We start from the raw sequence: 19,842 nt of genomic DNA, 5'->3' as shown, positions 1-19,842 counted from the left end.
GAGGACTACTGGAGAGAATCGTTCAACGCCACAGAAGTTCAACCCTCCCGCAAATTGCTGCAGATTTCAATGCTAGACCATCAACAAGTGCCAGCGTGCGAACCATTCAACAAAACATCGTTGTTATGGGCTTTCGGAGACGAAGGCCCACTCGTGTACCCTTGATGACTGCACGACACAAAGCTTTACACGTCGCCTGGTCCCGTCAACATCGAAATTGGACTGTTGATAACTGGGAACATGTTGCCTGGTCGGATGAGTCCGTTTCAAATTATATGGAGCGGATGGGCGTGTCCGGGGATCGAGACAATCTCATGAATCCATGGACCCTGCATGTCAGCAGGGAACTATTCAGGCTAGTGGAGGTTTTGTAATTGCGTGGGGCGTGTGCAGTCGGAGTGATATGGGACATGTCACGATGATACAGGTGATACGTACGTAAGCATCCTGTCTGATACTCTGCATCCATTCATGTCCAGTGTCCATTTCAACGGCCTTGGGCAATTCCAGCAGGATAATGCGACACCGCACACGCCCGGATTTGCTACAGAGTGACTTCAGGAATACTCTTCATAGTTTAAACACTTCCACTGGTCACCAAAGTCCCCAGACATGAACTTTATTGAGCATATCTGGTATGCCTTTTTACGCGCTGTTCAGAAGAGATCTCCGCCCCCTCGTACTCTTACGGATTTATGGACAGCCCTGCAGGATGCATATCGTCAGTTGTCTCCAGCATTACTTCAGACATCAGTCGAGTCCATGCTACGACGTATTGCAGCACTTCCGCGTGCTCGCGAGGGCCCTTCACGATATTGGGCTGGTGTACTAGTTTCTTTGGCTCTTCAGTGTATTTTCTAATTTTTGGAACTAGACGGCTTGTTTTAATGCAACGATTTTCTCTGGCATGTTCTGTCTGACTAGCTTGTACACCACGTCCGCCACGTCTTCCCTCATCGCGAAAATTTGAAAGGACTTCACATGACACCGTCCTCTCACTTCTTCCTTCGCTCATTCCCGCATTGCCACGTGTGTTTCACAGCTAACGACGACTTTCAGCAGAACTGTCTCCTCCTGTGCCCGGATATCTAATTACTGATCGAATTCTGCAGTCTGTGACTGTCACATTCGTTTTAACCGTCCTCTAAAGACAGACAGATACTTACTAGTAACATTATGGAGGTTAGAGTCGCAACAGATCAGTTAACGCTATTAAGCATGCGCGAGCCAATCTGTATTGTCATCAGCAATACGGAGGTCACATTCCTTATAGATCAGTTAGCGCTACCGCGCATGCACGAACCAATCAGCACTGCAAATCGGAGTACGGTGTTTGCATTTCCGACATTCCTGTTGTTGCAAGTACCCAGTTGCCAAGCAGTCAGTACCGTCAACGGTATTTCATACGTGATCCGTCCTTAATTTTGAACCACTTCCCGTACATACGTGCTTATTCGCATATTACTAAACACTGATTATGACCATTTCATTATTTCTGCAACACCAGAATACAAATGTTTGACTGTTACGGGCCCGAACGGAAGGGGCGGGTAGAGCACAATGAGGCAAGCAAATAATCCCAGTAAACATACTTCCAGAAACCAAAGGTTTTCTCTCTGTATCAGGAGTTACCAAATTATTCCTCTGAAAGAACGTTTTGAGATTTCTCGTATTTTCATGGAATACTTTGTTTATTTTGATGTTTAATAAAATTTTAGAACATGAGAGAACTCTTTTTATTCAGCGATTACTTCAATTTCAAATCACAACTAATAACACAAAAATCATAATGCTTAAAAAATAATCAGGGTCGTCAAAATGTCGACAAAAGGAAACACCATGTCACTAATAGCTTCGGCGGAGCACTTATTCACTTCCTGCAAAGCAACAGTTCTTCTGCGGAAAACAGTTCGGGAACTGCTGCTCTACATGGCCACATACGGGTCGTGAGTACCTCCATTTCCTATAACCCAAGTTAACCGGGTATTTGTATGATGTCTCTTACGGTAAAAGGCCTCGTGTGTGGTACATGCATCGTGGAACACTGACACACTTTCATGTGTCCGTTCGGGAATGCGTAGCACAGATTTGTCCGCAGCTCGTGGTCTAGTATCTAGCGTTGCTGCCTCTGGATCCCGGGGTCCCGGGTTCGATTCCTGGCCGGGTTGGGGATTTGCTGGGCCCGGGGACTGGGTATTTGTGTTGTCCTCGTCCTCCCACTCCCCCTCCCCCTCCCCCTCCCCCTCCCCCTCCTCCTCCTCATCATCATCATCACCACCACCACCATCATCATTAGTGACAGTGGCTAGATTGGATTGTGTAAAAATTAGACTGTGAAAACATTGGGGCTTCGTACGGGCGCTGATGACCGCGCAGTTGAGCGCCCCACAAACCAAACATCATACGTAGCTCGGATTTTCGACTAGTGCATCGGTCGTAGCTCGCCAGTACCATGGTCTCTCAGGTTCCCCGATTTAAACCAGCTTGAGTTTTTTGGGTAGAGATATTTAAATGCTTAAAAGCGTTCTTGACAGTGTCGATGCACTCCGGGAACGAATTGTGGATGATTGCCAATTCATCCGAAACACGCTGTGACTTTTAAACGTGTACAGGCATCGATGAGAAGACGTGCTGAACCTTGCCTCCATACGAACGGTGGCAATATGTAACACTTGTTGCAATGTGTTTGTCCTCAAATGCCTTTCTGCAAATAGGATCCTGGAGGAATATTTCATGTGTTCACATAATCAGTCGCAAAATTTCATAGAGGTGAAGTGATTTGTTTCCGGACCTATGTATATTACGAACATCTGCTTGTTTCATTGTGCTCCACTCGCTCCTTTCCTTTGTACCTACAATAGGCAAACGCACTGTAGGCGTTGGCTTACGTAGTTATTCAGGACGTATCTAGTGTACGCCCAATTTTTTTATACGTAGTACCTTAAAATGTACACACATCAATGTTTTGGTTGCTTTTTCTCTGCGTCGAACGGCCTTCGCACAAACTCGTCACAAACTTTGCACTTTATGTTTTCTGCACGGTCGTACTGCACCATTAAGTAAACTACGCCTGCCAGTATAGACTACCCATTTTGCGTACACGTGTCTACACTTCAACACCTGAGCTGCATCCCACGTGAAAAATAAGCATTAACGTCTTGCCCTTGTCACAAGTACTTGGAGATACTAACGAACCTAGAAACATACCATTGGAATGGCTGTGATTATTAGTCTGTAAATGACATAAATAGCGATGTAATGATGTTCAGTACACCGTTCTCAATCAGCGATAGAAATATTTCCACTTATACCCGTTACACGCTGTATACGTCAAATTAGAGGAAGGCTTTCCACATTGTGTACAGGGGACGATCAACACAATATTATAAGTCGATGTAAATGTAGAGCTGCGTCATGTTGTAAGGTGAATACAACTACGTCATAATAACGACAAAAAAATGGTTCAAATGGCTCTGAGCACTATGGGACTTAACTACTGAGGTCATCAGTCCCCTAGAACTTAGAACTACTTAAACCTAACTAACCTAAGGACATCATCACACACATACATGCCCGAGGCAGGATCCGAACCTGCGACCGTAGCGGTCACGCGGTTCCAAACTGACGCGCTTAGAACCGCACGACCACACCGGCCGGCATAATAACATTTCAATTATTATTGCAATGGTCTTCGTCTAGATCTACTAATAGAGAAAACAGTTTGATTTTTACGTCAGTTAGTTCGTTTGGCTACAGAAGAACACGCCTTTATACATCCGCAGTTCGGAACACACGACACAGAAATGGCAATAGATTTGGAGCTAGCTCAGACAGATCTTGGTGTCGAAAAGAAATTTCACCGGAATTATTTCACTACGGAGGAGCGGAGAAATGTGGTGGTGAAAAGGACGTAGTGTCCTCATAGGAGGTCACACAAACAGGTGAAAGACAGTAGTTATGTGTTGTAAAAGTAACTATCTTCTCCTGTAAGTAAAATGAACATAATGAAAAAGAACTATAGTACATCATAGCTCCCTAAAAAAGAACTATAGTACAACATAGCTCCAGAATGGTTCACTTTATATGGCCACATTTCCTGCCTAGACGACTTACTGGTCGTGTGTACCTTCATTTCCTGCAACACAAGCTAATCGGCTATTTGTATGATGTTCCTTACGATGAAAGTATGGGTGTGTGGTGCATACGTGACGGTGCACCAGCACCTACTAAGTCATATACTAAGGTGGTGGTGGTGGTGGTGGTGGTGGTTGGGATGTTTATGGGGGACTAAACAGCTAAGGTCATCAGTCCCCCAAAACTAAGGCATATAGGGGATGGGGATAAAAAGAGTATGTTTCACTGGTTTGCCACGGAATGAATGTCACAAGAAACTAACTAGTGTAAAAATGCTGTGCTTCGAACATAGTTAGTCGCCCGAAAGACAATTTTAGGTATCATCACACCGAGGAAGCAGCGTGTAGGAGATACAGAGAACGGAATGCTCTAACGTTTACGAATTTCTAGATCTGACACCCTAACATAACGCTCAGATATATAATAGTCGATAATATTTTTTCTTCCTTAACGAACGATTGGGATATAAATTTCCACTGCAGCGCGACATTTATAAATTGAATAAAAATGGATAGATTATATTAGGTGACACATTTTATGATGGTTATTAGATTATATTAGGAATAAGGGGCGTTCAAAGAGAAACGAGCCGGAGGCATAAGTACAGAAACCAGTACCTGTATGTTAGAAGTGTTGACCCTGATTGTCGAGACACTTGTCCCACTGTGACATAAGGCGGTGAACGTCTGTCTCTTAAAATTCCCGTGTTTGCGGTGTTAACCAACTCCGCACGTACAGCTAGACGTCGTCGTCCGAGGTGAATCGTTTGCTCCTCAGATCCTTTTTAAGGAGACCAAAAATGGCGTAATCACAGGGACAGAGGTCCGGACTGTATGACGTGTGGCCGAGAACCTCCCATTTGAATTTCTGCAAGATAGCCGCGACTGTGTTGGCCGTATGACGCTTTTCATTGTCTTGGAGCAGAATGACCCCACGGGAGAGATTGCCTGGTCGTTTTGGTTTGATCGCTTGGCGAAGGGTGGTCAAGGTTTGCCATTAACGCTGGGAGTTCACTGTTGTCCCGTGCTGCAGGAAGTGAATCAGAAAGGGGCCATTTTGGTCAAAGAAGAACGTCAGCATAAGATTCACCTCGGAGACGACGTCCAGCTGTACGTGCGGAACTGGTTAACATCGCAGCCCCGGGAATTTTATGAGACAGCCATTCACAGCCTTGTGTCACAGTGGGACAAAACAGCCAGGGTCAATACTTCTAACAAACAGGTACTGGTTTCTGTAATTACGCCTCCGGTTCGTTTCTTTTTGAACGCCCCTTATATTAGATAACATTATACAATGTAGTTCAGGAACCACCTACTGTCAGGAAAACAATGCGAGTCGTTGTAAGGGATTGGTGCAGTTCAGCTCTGACTGCTCTGGATACAGATATGTCTAATTAGAAATCAGATGTAAGCTTCAATACCACAAAAAAAATTATAACGCATTTCGTGAATCCCCCCCCCCCCCCCGAGAACCATGGCTTTTACCGTGGTGGGGTGACTAGCGTGCTTCAACGATACAGATAGCCATACCGTAGGTGCAACCACGACGGAGAGTGTTGAGAGGCCAGACAAACATGTGGTTCCTGACGAGGGGCAGCAGCTTTTTCAGTAGTTGCATGAGCAACAGTCTGGATGACTGATTGATCTGACCTTGTAACGTCAACCAACATGGCGCTGATGTGCTGGTACTGCGAACGGTTGAAAGCAAGGAGAAACTACAGCTTTTATTTTTACCTAGGGCATGCAGCTCTACCGTATGCTTAAATGGTGATGGCGTTCTCTTGGGTAAAATATTCCAGAGGGACGGGGACTACTCAAGAGGATGTTGTCATTGGAGAGAAAAGAAATTTGTGACTTAAGTTGACTAAAAGAAGGGATCGGTTGATAGGACACACTGTGAGACAGCAAGGGAACACCAGTTTATTATAGGAGGGAAATGTGGAGGATAAAAATCGTAGGGGAGACTAATAAATGAATACAGGAAGTAAGATAAGGACGTTTGCACGGGACAGAGCAGCATGAAGAGCTGTATCGAACCACTCTTCGGACTGAAGGCCACAACAACAACAAAAAATTTCTAGATGGACGACGTTTTGAAAGTGATACATATTGAAAGCAACGGTAACTGTCTGGTTAAATGAACTGATGGCAGAGTTCAGTGATGACAGCCTACAATAGCTGGTGCTACGACTGATCAAGAGTTTAGACTTTAATGGCGACTACGTAGAAAAATACAATAATGTTCATATTTTCATTTCCTATAAAAGTTATGTTCAGAAATAAAATATTTCTTGTGGTACAACAAAACCGTTCATACTTCCAAAAATGACACCCTTAACAAAGCACCTGTTGTAGCGCAAACTATGCAGCTACTTCTAACGTCTGTATTACAAAAAAATGGTTCAAATGGCTCTGAGCACTATGGGACTCAACATCTTAGGTCATAAGTCCCTTAGAACTTAGAACTACTTAAACCTAACTAACCTAAGGACATCACACACACCCATGCCCGAGGCAGGATTCGAACCTGCGACCGTAGCAGTCCCGCGGTTCCGGACTGCAGCGCCAGAACCGCACGGCCACCGCGGCCGTCCGTCTGTATTACACTCAGAAAGCCTTCTTATGGGGCGTGGCGGAGGGTACTCTATATATCGCTGTCACTTCGAACCTCTCTCCTCCTTTCGGTTCCCAGTCGCGGAGATAGTTCGAATTTCTCTTGTTTCACCTTATGGCCTTTTCGAGAGATGTGAGTAGAAGGAAGGAATACATTGGATGAATTTACATTTTTTCCTGACTGGTTTGATGCGGCCAGCCACGAATTCCTCTCCTGAGCCAACCTTTTCATCTCAGAGTAGCACTTGCAACCTACGTACTTTGATGTATTCCAATCTCTGTCTTTCTCTACAGTTTTTACCCTCTGCAGCTCCCTCTAGTACTACTCTTGTAAGTGTTTTCCACATATTCCTTTCGTTGTCGATCTGCAGAGAACACCCTTATTCCTTTCCTCATCAGTCCACCCAACTTTCGACATTATTCTGTAGCACCATATGTCAAAGGTTTCGATTCTCTTTCATTCTTGTTTTCCACAGTCCATGTCTAACTACCATACAATGCTGTGCTCCAAACGTACATTCTCAGAACTTTCCTCCTCAAGCTAAAAGCCCTATAGTTGATACTAGCAGACTTCTCTTGGCCGGGAATGCATTTTTCGCCAGTGTTAGTCTGTTTTTTATGTCACGATTACTCAGTCCCTCATGGGTTGTTTTGCGGCTAGGTAGCAGAATTCCTTCACTTCGTCTACTTCGGGATCCCAGATTGTAATGTTACGTTTCTCGCCATTCTCATTATTTTGACCTTTCTTCGATTTACTCTCAAACCATCTCATTTGTGCTACATCTCATTATTTTCGTCTTTCTTCGATTTACTGTCAATCCGTATTCTATACTCATTAGACCGTCCCTTACATTCAGACCATCTTGCAATTTTTCTTCGCTTTCACTGAGAACAGCAATGTCATCAGTGAATCTTATCACCGATATCTTTTCACCCTGAATTGTAATCCCACTCATGTACATTTCTTTTATTTCCCTCGTCGCTTCTTCGATGTATAGATTAAACAGCAGGGGTGAAAGATTACATACCTGTCTATCACCCTTTTTAATCTGAGCGCTTTGTTCTTGGTCTTCCACTCTTACTGTTCCCTCTTGGTTGTTGTACATGTTGTATGTTACTCGCCTTTCCCTATTGCTTAATCCTATCTTCCTCAGTATTGCGAACATCTTGCACCATTTTACATTATCGAACGTTTATTCCAGGTCGACAAATACTATGAACATGTCCCAATTTTTCTTCAGTCTTGCTTCCATTATCAACCGCAACGTCAGAACTGCCTCTCTGGTGCCTTTACCTTTCCTAAAGCCAAACAGATCGTCATCTAACTGATCTTCAATTTTCTTTTCCATTCTTTTGTATATTATTTTTGTCAGAAACTTGGATGCGTTTGATTTTAAGCTGATTGTTCGATAATTCTCGCACTTGTCGGCTCTCATTATCTATAGAATACTGAGGATGATATTTTCCCGAAAGTCTGATGGAATACGCCCATTTAATGTGTTCTAGCCATCAATGCGAACAGTTGCCAATTTCACGAATGATTTTAGAAATTCCAGTAGAGTGATACCTTTTCCTTCCGCCTTATTTGATCTTGTTGTTTCTGTTGTGGTCTTCAGTCCTGAGACTGGTTTGATGCAGCTCTCCATGCTACTCTATCATGAGCAAGCTTCTTCATCTCCCAGTACCTACTGCAACCTACATCCTTCTGAATCTGTGTAGTGTATTCATCTATTGGTCTCCCTCCACGATTTTTACTCTCCACGCTGCCCTCCAGTACTATATTGGTGATCCCTTGATACCTCAGAATATGTCCTACCAAGTGATCCCTTCTTCTAGTCAAGTTGTGCTACAAATCTCTCTTCTCCCCAATTGTATTCAATACCTCCTCAATAGTTATGTGATCTACCCATCTTATCTTCAGCATTCTTCTGTAGCACCACATTTCGAAAGCTTCTATTCTCTTCTTGTCTTAACTATTTATCGTCCACGTTTTAAATTCTGTTTCTAGTATCGGATCCCCTGTCTGTTATCTGTCGACTCCTGTTTCTTCATCTATCACGTCATCCGACAAGTCTTCTCCCTCACTGAGGCCTTGAATACACTCTTTCCACCTATCCGCTCTCTCCTTTGCATTTGACACTGGAATTTCATTGAAATCTTAATGTTACCGCCCTTGCTTTTAATTTCACCGAAGGTTGTTTCGAATTTTCTATATGCTGAATCCGTCTTTAAGACAATCATTTCTTTTTCGATTTCTTCACATTTTTCATGCAGCCATTTTGCCTTAGCTTCCATGCACTTCCTATTTATTTCGTTCCTATGTGTCTCGTATTACTGCATTCTTGAATTTCCCGGAACATTTTTGTACTTCCTTCTTTCGTTGTTCAACTCAAGTACCTGATCTGTTATACGTGGTTTCTATGCAGTCGTCTTCCTTGTACGTGCCCTCTTTAGATATGTCTGTTACTAGGAAACTGTACTGCCTACTGAACTGTTCATTACCGCAGGATCTATGACCTCAGAGAACTTCGAGCGTATTTCCATACTCTCCATAATTAGTAAGTATTTGGTCTGAGTCTATAACTGCTACTGGGCACGTCTTACAATCCAGTATCTGATTTCAGAATCTGCGTCTGACCATGATATAATCCAACTGAAATCTTCCCTTGTCTCCCGGCCGTTTTCAAGTTTACCTCCTCCATTTGTGATTCTTGAACAGAGTATTCGCTATTATTAACTGGTATTTATCGCGGAACTCAGTTTTCCTCCTCTCTCGTTTCTACTACCAAGCCCATTTTCTTCCGTAACCCTTTCTTCTAAACTATATTGGATGAACCTACCAGGAACGCATGTTTTCGGCATTTTCACAGTAAACCGCTGTGCTGTGGCGTTGCTTCGTTATTGTTAACTACAATAATAATTTCCATTCGTTTGCGAGTTCGTCTTTCTGCAGCGTAAGAATTGATCTGTAGAGCAGGGATGACGGCCATGATAAACTTTGAATAAATCACTCGTCAACTCCATATATTAAATCGCCAATGAGCGGCACATAACTTCTATACATTGTTCAAAATAACAAATCAAAAACGTCTCTCCAGCTTCAAGTGTGCAACAGAAATCTAAAATATATTTGAAGATTAAATTAATTTATGTATGCAAGCAAATCCAGCATTACCTTTCCAGCTTCCAAATACGTACTTCGTGTCGAAACCTTTGTACATCTGAATGAACAAGCCACTCTGACAAAAACTGAATTCAACTCACAAGCATTTCCAATACGTAACGTCACAAAAAAGTCCGATAAAAATGTCACAGGAAAAACAGGGACAATATGTGATCGTTGCCCTGCAGGACGATGGCCTTCGATGCGTTACGGCTTGTGACAAGTGTTGTGGATTGGCAAGACAGCCAACCCACTATGAGAGGAAGCCGAAAGGCACGCGTTTTAGCTCACGCAGGCTGGCGTGAGGTCTGGAACAGGTCAAGGAAATGAGACTAACAAAAAACGTACGTAGCTGCTGGAATACTTAACTTTAATCCATAATTGGTGAACATCGCTCTTGACGGTACATGTTTTACAGCATCAATAGTAACTGGTAATGGCGCCTTGCTAGGTCGTAGCAAATGACGTAGCTGAAGGCTATGCTAACTATCGTCTAGGCAAATGAGAGCGTATTTTGTCAATGAACCATCGCTAGCAAAGTCGGCTGTACAACTGGGGCGAGTGCTAGGAAGTCTCTCTAGACCTGCCGTGTGGCGGCGCTCGGTCTGCAATCACTGATAGTGGCGACACGCGGGTCCGACGTATACTAACGGACCGCGGCCGATTTAAAGGCTACCACCTAGCAAATGTGGTGTCTGGCGGTGACACCACAACAAGATATTCGACATGTGCCGTTTTTAAAAGCGTCACACGTTCTCCTTGCGAACGGCTGTTGCATTAAAGGAGAAAAATGCAATTTCCTTAGTCAAATAACAAACACACTCTTCTCACGTGTAAAACAAATTGTAAAATCGGATTGTATGTAAATTGCATCGGCAATTACAAGTAGCGACTGTCACTGACAATTTCGTAACACACTGTCAATGCACATCGACGCTGTTGTAGCGTCTGCCAGTGGAGTTCGCTGAGCACATGCGTGATGCTTTCGCGCTTGCTAAATGAGCCTGTCACGAAAGGAGCTGCTCTTCTGTGAATCTTTCCTATTTTCTCAGTCGATACTATCTCGTACGGATGTCCGGACTAACGAGCAATTTTCAAGTAAATCGAGCGGGCGTTTTCTAAGTTACCTCCCTCCTGGGTCGACGACATTTCCTGAGGATTCTTCAGTGAATCTCATTCTAACATCTGCCTTACCTGCGATTAGTTTTATTCCACTCTAAATGACTCCCACTCTTAGTGTCAGATATTTAATAGATGTGTCTGGTTCAACAGCTGCTCTGCAGTCGCATATTGTACTCCGTTTTGAGGCCACGTGTGGCCTACAGGGACCACCCGACCGCCGTGTCATCTTCGGTGGAGGATGCGGATAGGTGGGGCGTGGGGTCAGCACACCGCCCTCCCGGTCGTAAGATGGTATTCTTGACCGAAGCCGCTACTATTCGATCGAGTAGCTCCTCAATTGGCATCACGAGGCTGAGTGCACCCCTCAAAATGGTAACAGCGCATGGCGGCCTGGATGGTCACCCATCCAAGTGCCGACCACGCTCGACAGCGCTTAACTTCGCTGATCTCACGGGAACCGGTGTAGCCACTGCGGCAAGAATCTTCCCGCCTACGTAGGCGGTGGACGAAAATATGGAAACAGCAAAAATACTACAAATTACGATACCTAATAGGGCGTAAGAAAACCGCTGGCATTCATAAAAACTTCGACTCGGAATGGATAAATACAGGTCCTTTATCGTTTTTAAGGGAAAGGTATGTCATTCTTCCTGCGAAATAGTGACGAGTCCAGGTAACGATTCGAGTAGCGTATCTGGCCGGGCCGGGAGGTACGAGTGCGTCCGGCTATCGCCTGGGGGAGACATTCGCCTCTTGATTCGCTCATCTTCTTCTCATCACATTGAAACACTACTAGGGGAGTGGGCCATGTCGAGGGTGTCACCGTCCACTCCCAGGTAACGATGATGGAGGTGGATAGCGATCACGTACTCTTCCCTCCAAATCAGACCATAAAGGCTCAATAATGTTGATCCCTGGCGACTGTGGTGGCCAGGGCAGAAGCGATAATCCATTCTCGTGCTGACGAAACCATTTCTGGACGATGCGAGCTGTGTGAACCGGGGCCCTATCGTCTTGGAACACAACATCGTCATTGTGGAACAAACATTGTACAACGAGATGGACCTGATCTGGTCACCCAAAATTGTCACATAATCCATGGCATAATGCGACCAGAATAGCTGTGGCTACCGAAATCATTACCGAACCTCAGCCATGTTCCACTCTTGGGACGTAAACTCGGACAAAAGTTGGAAATAGTGTGAAGCAGGACTCATACGACCAAATGACATTCTTCCACAGCTCCACAGTCCAGATTTTATAGCTCCGACACCACATTTTCCGATTTGGGCACTTACATCATTGGTGAGTTGTTTTGGGATTCGAGTCCGCCCTGGAATTCCCAGCTTATGGAACCGCCTTGTTTTGGTGCTGACTGAGTACACGAGTACGAAATTCAGTTCTGCAGTGACTTTTGCAGCTGTCGTCGTCTTGTTTTTCGTCACAGTCCGCTTCTACGACAGTCTGTCATGAGCACGCACCACACACTTTCGTCCGCCTCGTGAATTAGCGGATGATGTTTTTCCTCTTTCCCTCCACATGCGGTATTAATTTCGGCACAGTGCCTCTTGAAAAGCCGAACAGTTCGGATACCTGGCTAAGGAAACTCCTACCATACGTGCACCAACAATTTGCCCACATTCGAATTCCCTTAGCTCCGACATTACACACAACTACACAGAACGTTGTTCTGACCACAACTGATACTTGCGACGTACTGAGGACATTGCACAAGTGCCGTTCGTAGTCAAATACACACATCAAAAAAATGTTTTGCATCGCCCCGGTTCCCAGAACGCCTGAAGATAGTCGTTGACTGTGGATATTGTGTCACAGACACAGTCACTTTGACTGCTCAGAGAGGTAACTAAACCCGCCCAAAGATATAGACAACCTTGCATGAGCAGCGCCTACTCGACGGAGGGAATCCGACAGCCGATCAGTTCCAGTCATTCCACCAGGAAGCAGGTACACGGTTCGTGTTGTCTGTAGTTCAACCATGCCTAGACGGTCAATACCACGATTCAATCGCGTCCGCATTGTTACTTTGTACCAGGAAGGGCTCTCAACAAGCGGTGTCCAGGCGTCTGGGAGTCAACCAAAGCGATGTTTTTCGGACATGAAGAAGATACAGAGAGACAGGAACTGTCGATGACGTGCCTCGATCAGGCTGCTCAGGGGCTACTACTGCAGTGGATGACCGCTGCCTACGCATTACGGCTCGGAGGAACCCTGACAGCAACGCCACCGTGTTGGATAATGCTTTTCGTGCAGCCACAGGACGTCCTGTTACGGCACAAACTGTGAGCAATAGGTTGCGTGATGCGTAACTTCACTCCCGACGTCCATGGCGAGGTCCATGTTTGCAACCACGACACCATGCAGCCCGGTACAGATTGGCCCAACAACATACCGAGTGGACCGCTCAGGACTGCCATCACGTTCTATTCACCGATGAGTGTCGCATATGCCTTCAACCAGACAATCGTCGGAGACGTGTCTGGAGGCAATCCAGGCTGAACGCCTTAGACACACTGTCCAGCGAGTGCAGCAAGGTGGAGGTTCCGTGCTGTTTTGGGGTGGCATTATGTGGGGCGGACGTACGCCGCTGGTTGTCATGGAAGGCACTGTAACGGCTGTACGATACGTGAATGCCATCCTACAAGCGATAGTGCAACTGTATCGGCAGCATATTGGCGAGGCATTCGCCTTCATGGACGACAATTTGCTCCGCCATCGTGCACATCTTGTGAATGACTTCCTTCAGGATAACGACATCGCTCGACTACAGTGGCCAGAATGTCCTCCAGTCATGAACCCTACTGAACATGCTGGGGATAGACTGAAAAAGGCCCTTTATGGACGATGTGACCCACAAACCAATGTGAGGGATCTACGCCGAATCGCCGTTGAGGAGTGGTACAATCTGGACCAACAGTGCCTTGATGAACTTGTGGATAGTAAGCCACGACGAATACAGGCAGGCATCAGTGCAAGAGGACGTGCTACTGGGTGTGCCGGTGTGTACAGCAGTCTGACCACTACCTCTGAAGCTCTCCCTGTATGGTTGTACAACATGCAATTTGTGGTTTTCATGAGCAACAAAAAGGGCGGATATGATGTTTATGTCGATCTCCATTCCAATTTTCTGTACAGGTTCTGCAATTCTCGGAACCGAGGTGATGCAAAGCTTTTTTTGATGTGTGTACAACCGTGCAGCCTGCAGGTTTGGCTAGCATTCGCATTTATGTTGAGGCAAAGCATATTTTTGTCCAGCTCATGTATGTGACACAGTGCAAGAGATACTACTCATGAAGCACGTGTATCATGCGTGGAAGCATGATATACGGTGGAAAAGTATACTTACCGCAGCTGAAGATGTTCTGTAATATAATCAAAGATTTTATCAATAAAGATTGTTAATGTACAGTTGTGTGGTGGATCACATAATTATTATGAACAAGTATCTCAAAGTTGTAAATTAGCGCCTCTTGAATTTTTTTAAAATCATTTATTACATGGGCATGTACAGAGCATATATTTTAATTCCGTACGATTAGTGGCATGTTTTTACATCAATGTGGGCAAATGCTCCGGGAATATCACAGTGTTTAACTTTCTTTTTTGTTTATAATGGAACTCTTCAGTGTCTACACCTGGGTAATTAGACCACCATTTTCAGTATAAGAAACCGACAGCTAAAATATTTGTCGTCGAAACACCATGTTGACGTCACGGGTCGCAAAGCCAACGGTCGCAATGCCGACGACACCATCAGCTAACACAGTCCTTCCTCCTACTTTCGAGGCTTGCAAATTGCAAACAGTCATTCTCGCTGCGAAACATTCGCTACTTGAACACGGAAGGGGATAGCGACAGTGGTACACAGCGTACCCTAACCCACACACCGTATAGATGTAGGAAGAGCATGTGAGCGAATGTAACAATCAACCACTATCGGTTCGAATACAACATGTAACACCGTTATCATCATCTCCAGTTTTATTAGCATCAATCGCGACCTGCGGTCTGCTGCAAGTCACTGTCGGCGTAATCTGAAAGACTACCTGAAAAAGCACAAATTGTTTCACGAAACTCCGCGAAAATGGTGCGCAACCGACGGTTGTGTGAAGGGCCTCGTTAAAACAGAGGGCGGAGGAGGCGGCTTCATTTAATTTGGGGCCGCGGCACACTGGAAGGTCGCCAGTTGCCAGTCACGGCCCTGCACGAGCGGTTCCCGCTAATGGCCAGCGATGGGGCGCTCTAGTCAGCCCTAATATGGCAGTCATTTGCGGGGAAGCGCCCACTAACAACTTAAAGAAACAGACATCCACGCTCGAAATGGTGTGCCGCGCGGGGTAGCCACGCGGTCTCATGCGCCTTGTCACGATCCGGTCGGCTCCCCCTCACTCGGGCATGGGTGTGTGTTGTCCTTAGCGTTAGTTAAAGTTAGATTAAGTGGTGTGTAAGCTTAGGGGCCGATGACTTTTATAGTTTGGTCACGTAAGACCTTATCACAAATTTACAAATTTCAAAATGGTGTTGCCTTGCCGGAAATATCTTCCTCCACTTTGCATTTCGGAAGAGTGCATTTCTACTTTCTGCAGCGAATCCTGAGGGAGGAAAATTGCAATGTATTCACTCGTTCAGCGCAACTCTGTAGGAAGACGAGTTTTCTTCTTAGAACCGAATAAAGGAAAGTACGAGGGGCGTTCCATATTAATTTGCACTTAATTTTTTCCTGTCATTCACAGTGCGTCATTTGACCCATCATTATAATTGCAAGCCTGTAGTACTTAGGTCCAACCACAACACGGAGTGTAGTAATCAAGGACGGCGCTGGACGACGTTGGTTCTGCAGAAGGAAGGTGTAAATACTGCAGTTATTCACTGGCGATTGGTGGCAGAGTTCAGAGAGTGTGCACCGTCACAAAAAGTGCCCTTCCAACACGACAATGCACGTCCACATATAGACAACCACGGCTGTCATCGCCTGGGTTACAAGTACAGCCAGACCCACCATATCTGTGAATTGGCCGCTTCTGATTACCTCCTATTCAGGGCTGCGAAGAAACACATGCACCGTATTCACAACTGTGAATAAAAGCCACAATCGGCTGTGTATTGGAACGACGACTGCGAAAATTTGTGCCAGACTGGGGCTCGAGCCGAGATTTTCCGCTTTGTGGGGGCAGTCGCTTTAGCGATTCGGCTATCCGTGCACGAATCACGGCCAGATACAAACTTCCATATGTCGTCGTCCATGTGTCACAACCTGCAGTAGTATGTTATGTATATTCCCATCCAGGAACGACGTACCTATTGAGAGTCAAGGCCCTGGTAAAGGAGAATAAATACGAGGTAGCAGTAAGTGTGTTATTAAGAATTGTGATGCAATGTTCCTTCGGACATGCATATATGTCTGAAGGAACAGCACTGCAGCAATTACAGCTGTCAAGAAATACAGGAAATGTATTTGTAATTGCGAAAATGAACCACGATCGGCAGTATATTGGAATGATGGCACTGAAAATTTGTGCCAGACTGGGTCTCGAAATCAGATTTTCCGCTTTATGAGAGCGGTTGCCTGAACATTTTCGGCTATCCATGCAGAATCACGGTCAGACCAAAAGCTGCTGTGAAGAAACCTCTTCTTAGACACCAATTTGAAAACTTCCAGAAACTGCGAGCAACTGTCCTGCGGAGAGTGCGACAGACTCAAGAAAAGTGTTTTCAGAAGTGCCTACTCAGGAGAAGAAGGTGGGTTCTGAACTCCGCTTCATTGATGACAGCCATTGTTTTCCGACTTGTATGGGAACGAGCAGTCATGTCGGAAGATCACTTTTCGTGAATGTGCACACTTACCGCACACTGCCGCCAACAACTTGTCAATATCCACAGTATTTACGCCGTTCTTTCACAGAAACCACGTCGTCCAGCGCTGTCCTTGATGATCACACTGCATGTTGGCCGCTCACGTTATGACCGCTGTAGGGAAAATGGGCAGTGATTTTTCTGCCCTCTGTGGTTAGGTCAAGATACTAAGGACTTGCAGTTGTAATGATGGGTCAAATGGCACACTATGAACGGTGGGAAAAAAATCAGGTGCAAATTAATATGGAACGGAACACCTAGCAATGAAGGTTTCATGCCGTTTCTCCCTATTAAGATTTCATTGCCCGATACGCAGTGAAATTTTAGAAACGAAGTGTGTGTAGTACGTGGTATTCACAAAAACCTTCGTTATTCGAACTACTGCAATGCAGCGAGCGCCAATATTGCCAGCTAAATAAAAGATTCTACCTACTGAAGGCACTAACTACTGATAGGCATAGTCAGCAAATGAAAGATTTTGATAGAGAACAAACAATGTATTTACCTTAATAATGTTCAAAAGTCACTATATATATAATCAGTTCATGATATCCAGTATTACAAATGTACTCTATTTGGCGGACACACTTCCAGATCGTCCGCTCTTAAAATTCTGTCATCTCCCTCCCCACATCCACCACTGCTGGCGGCTCACCTCCAACTGCGCAACGCTACGTGCTGTTCACATCCAGCTGCCCAACACTACAATAGCGAATATTCCAACAATGCCAACCAGCCACAGACTGCACACAGCGCAGCCAGTGATTTTCATACATACGTTACCAACATAAAAACCTAAACAGCCTACTTACACAACTACCTTTGAATTTAGCTACAGATTTCTTAACTGCCGAAACTGAGGGAGCAAATACACTGATGGGAAAAAAAATCCCTACACCAAGAAGGAGTTGTGCGAGATAAGCGAAAGTTGGTAGATGGGTTTCTACATCTCAAATATGACGTCTATTCACAATCTGCGTCACTTTGAGGACGCAAATCAGGTTTGCTTTAAATACAAGCTGTAACGGTCGTGAGAGTTAGTTACCTTTGAGATCGGACGTAGTGAGTAAACGTTAGTCAAGAATGGCTTTAAGACGACGAAGATGCTATTATCAGCAGCTTACCGAGTTTGAACGAGGTCGTGTAATAGGGCTACGAGAAGCTGGAAGTTTCTTCCTCGATATTGCAGAACGGCTTGGCAGGAATGTAGCCACTGTACATGACTGCTGACAGCGGTGGTCATGGGAAGGTATGATCGCAAGAAGACCGGGCTCCAAGACGGTCACGCGGTACTGCAGAGAGGGAAGACCGTCATGTTCAGCATATAGCTGAGGCGTACTGTACTGCGCCTGCAGCAGCAATTGGCACCAGCTTTACACAACTAACTGTTACAAATCAGTTACTTCGAGGGCAGCTCCGAGTCAGACGTCCCGTTGCGCGTGTTCTACTAACCCAAACCACCGCTGTTTGCGACTTCAGTGGTTTCAAGTGGGAGCTTATTGGAAGGCAGGGTGGAGGTCTGTTGCTTTTTCTGATGAAAGCCGGTTCTGTCTCCATACCAGTGATAGCCTTGTTTTAGTTACAAGGAGGCCACTTGAGGTCCTGCAACCAACATGTCTGTGTACTAGACACACTGGATCTACGCCTGAAGTTATGGTCTGGGGTTTCATTTCGTATGACAGTAAGAGCGCTCCCGCGATTAACTCACGCACCCTGACTGCAAAACTGTACGTCAGTCTCTTGATTAGAATTGTCGTGGTGCTATTCATGAACAACATTCCACGGGGTGGTTTTCCAGCAGGATAACGCTCACCCACTTACCGCTGTTGTTCGAATGGCTCTGAGCACTATGTGACTTAACTGCTGAGGTCATTAGTCCCCTAGAACTTAGAACTACTTAAACCTAACTAACCTAAGGACATCACACACATCCATGCCCGAGGCAGGATTCGAGCCGCTGTTGTAACCCACCATGTTCTACAGAGAGTCGACATGTTGCCTTGGCCTGCTCGATCATCAGATCTGTCACCAATGAGTATGGGACATCATTGGACTACAAGTCCAGCGTCATCCACAACCGGCATTAACCGTCCCTGAACTGACCGACCAGGTGCAATAGGCGTGGAACTCGAACTCACAGACTGACGTCGGGCAGCTGTACGATACAATGCGTGCACTTTTGCATGCTTCCATTCAAATATTTTAGTATCTGCATTCTAAACAAGCACACAACACACAACCGGCTTAATAAGCCGTACAAACGCGGTTATTCCACAGATGGAGTTTAGTTATTCACCATTAACATCTACCGCCTCCGCTAAAACCAAGTTTCACTGGTATCGTGTTTCTGGCCATTAACGTTTCATTCTATTTGTTCGTTTGCTGGAAGTCCAAAGGAACTTATTTATAGATGATACTCCTGACCACAGCACGACTAAAACCGTCGATCACCGTTATACAAAACGATCACGCTATCCCGAGAGAACAGAGGCCAACCTTGCATACGTTCCTTTCCGTCTATTCGTCATCTGCATAGTAAAGGTGTGAAGTAATCCTTTCTGTTTGTTTGCTGCGCTGGAACATGCAGACAACCAATTAACCCTGTGATGTAATGCTCGACATATGAGCGACCTGAGCAAGAGTGGAGATGCCAAGTGATCCACGCCTAATGCAACACCTCCTTCGTACGACCGCAGCCGAAAGATGAACAGACCATAAGTATCGGTCGGTTCATGTACCGTTTCCCCTCCACATTTTTCAATTTCGTTGTCCGTGTGTTGAGCAATCAGAAGAAGTCGCTCATATGTAGACCGATGGGAGGCGTACCATTGAATCTGCTGTAGTTTATGTTCCACTGTGCAGTATTCTTAATATGATAACAGTTTGATACCTTGTACCAGCCGGCCGCGGTGGTCTCGCGGTTAAGGCGCTCAGTCC

The sequence above is a fragment of the Schistocerca piceifrons genome, chromosome 8, assembly GCF_021461385.2.
Source record: "Schistocerca piceifrons isolate TAMUIC-IGC-003096 chromosome 8, iqSchPice1.1, whole genome shotgun sequence".
Taxonomy (NCBI): domain Eukaryota; kingdom Metazoa; phylum Arthropoda; class Insecta; order Orthoptera; family Acrididae; genus Schistocerca; species Schistocerca piceifrons.
The sequence above is the reverse complement of the archived record's forward strand: the minus strand, read 5'-3'. Positions refer to the sequence as shown.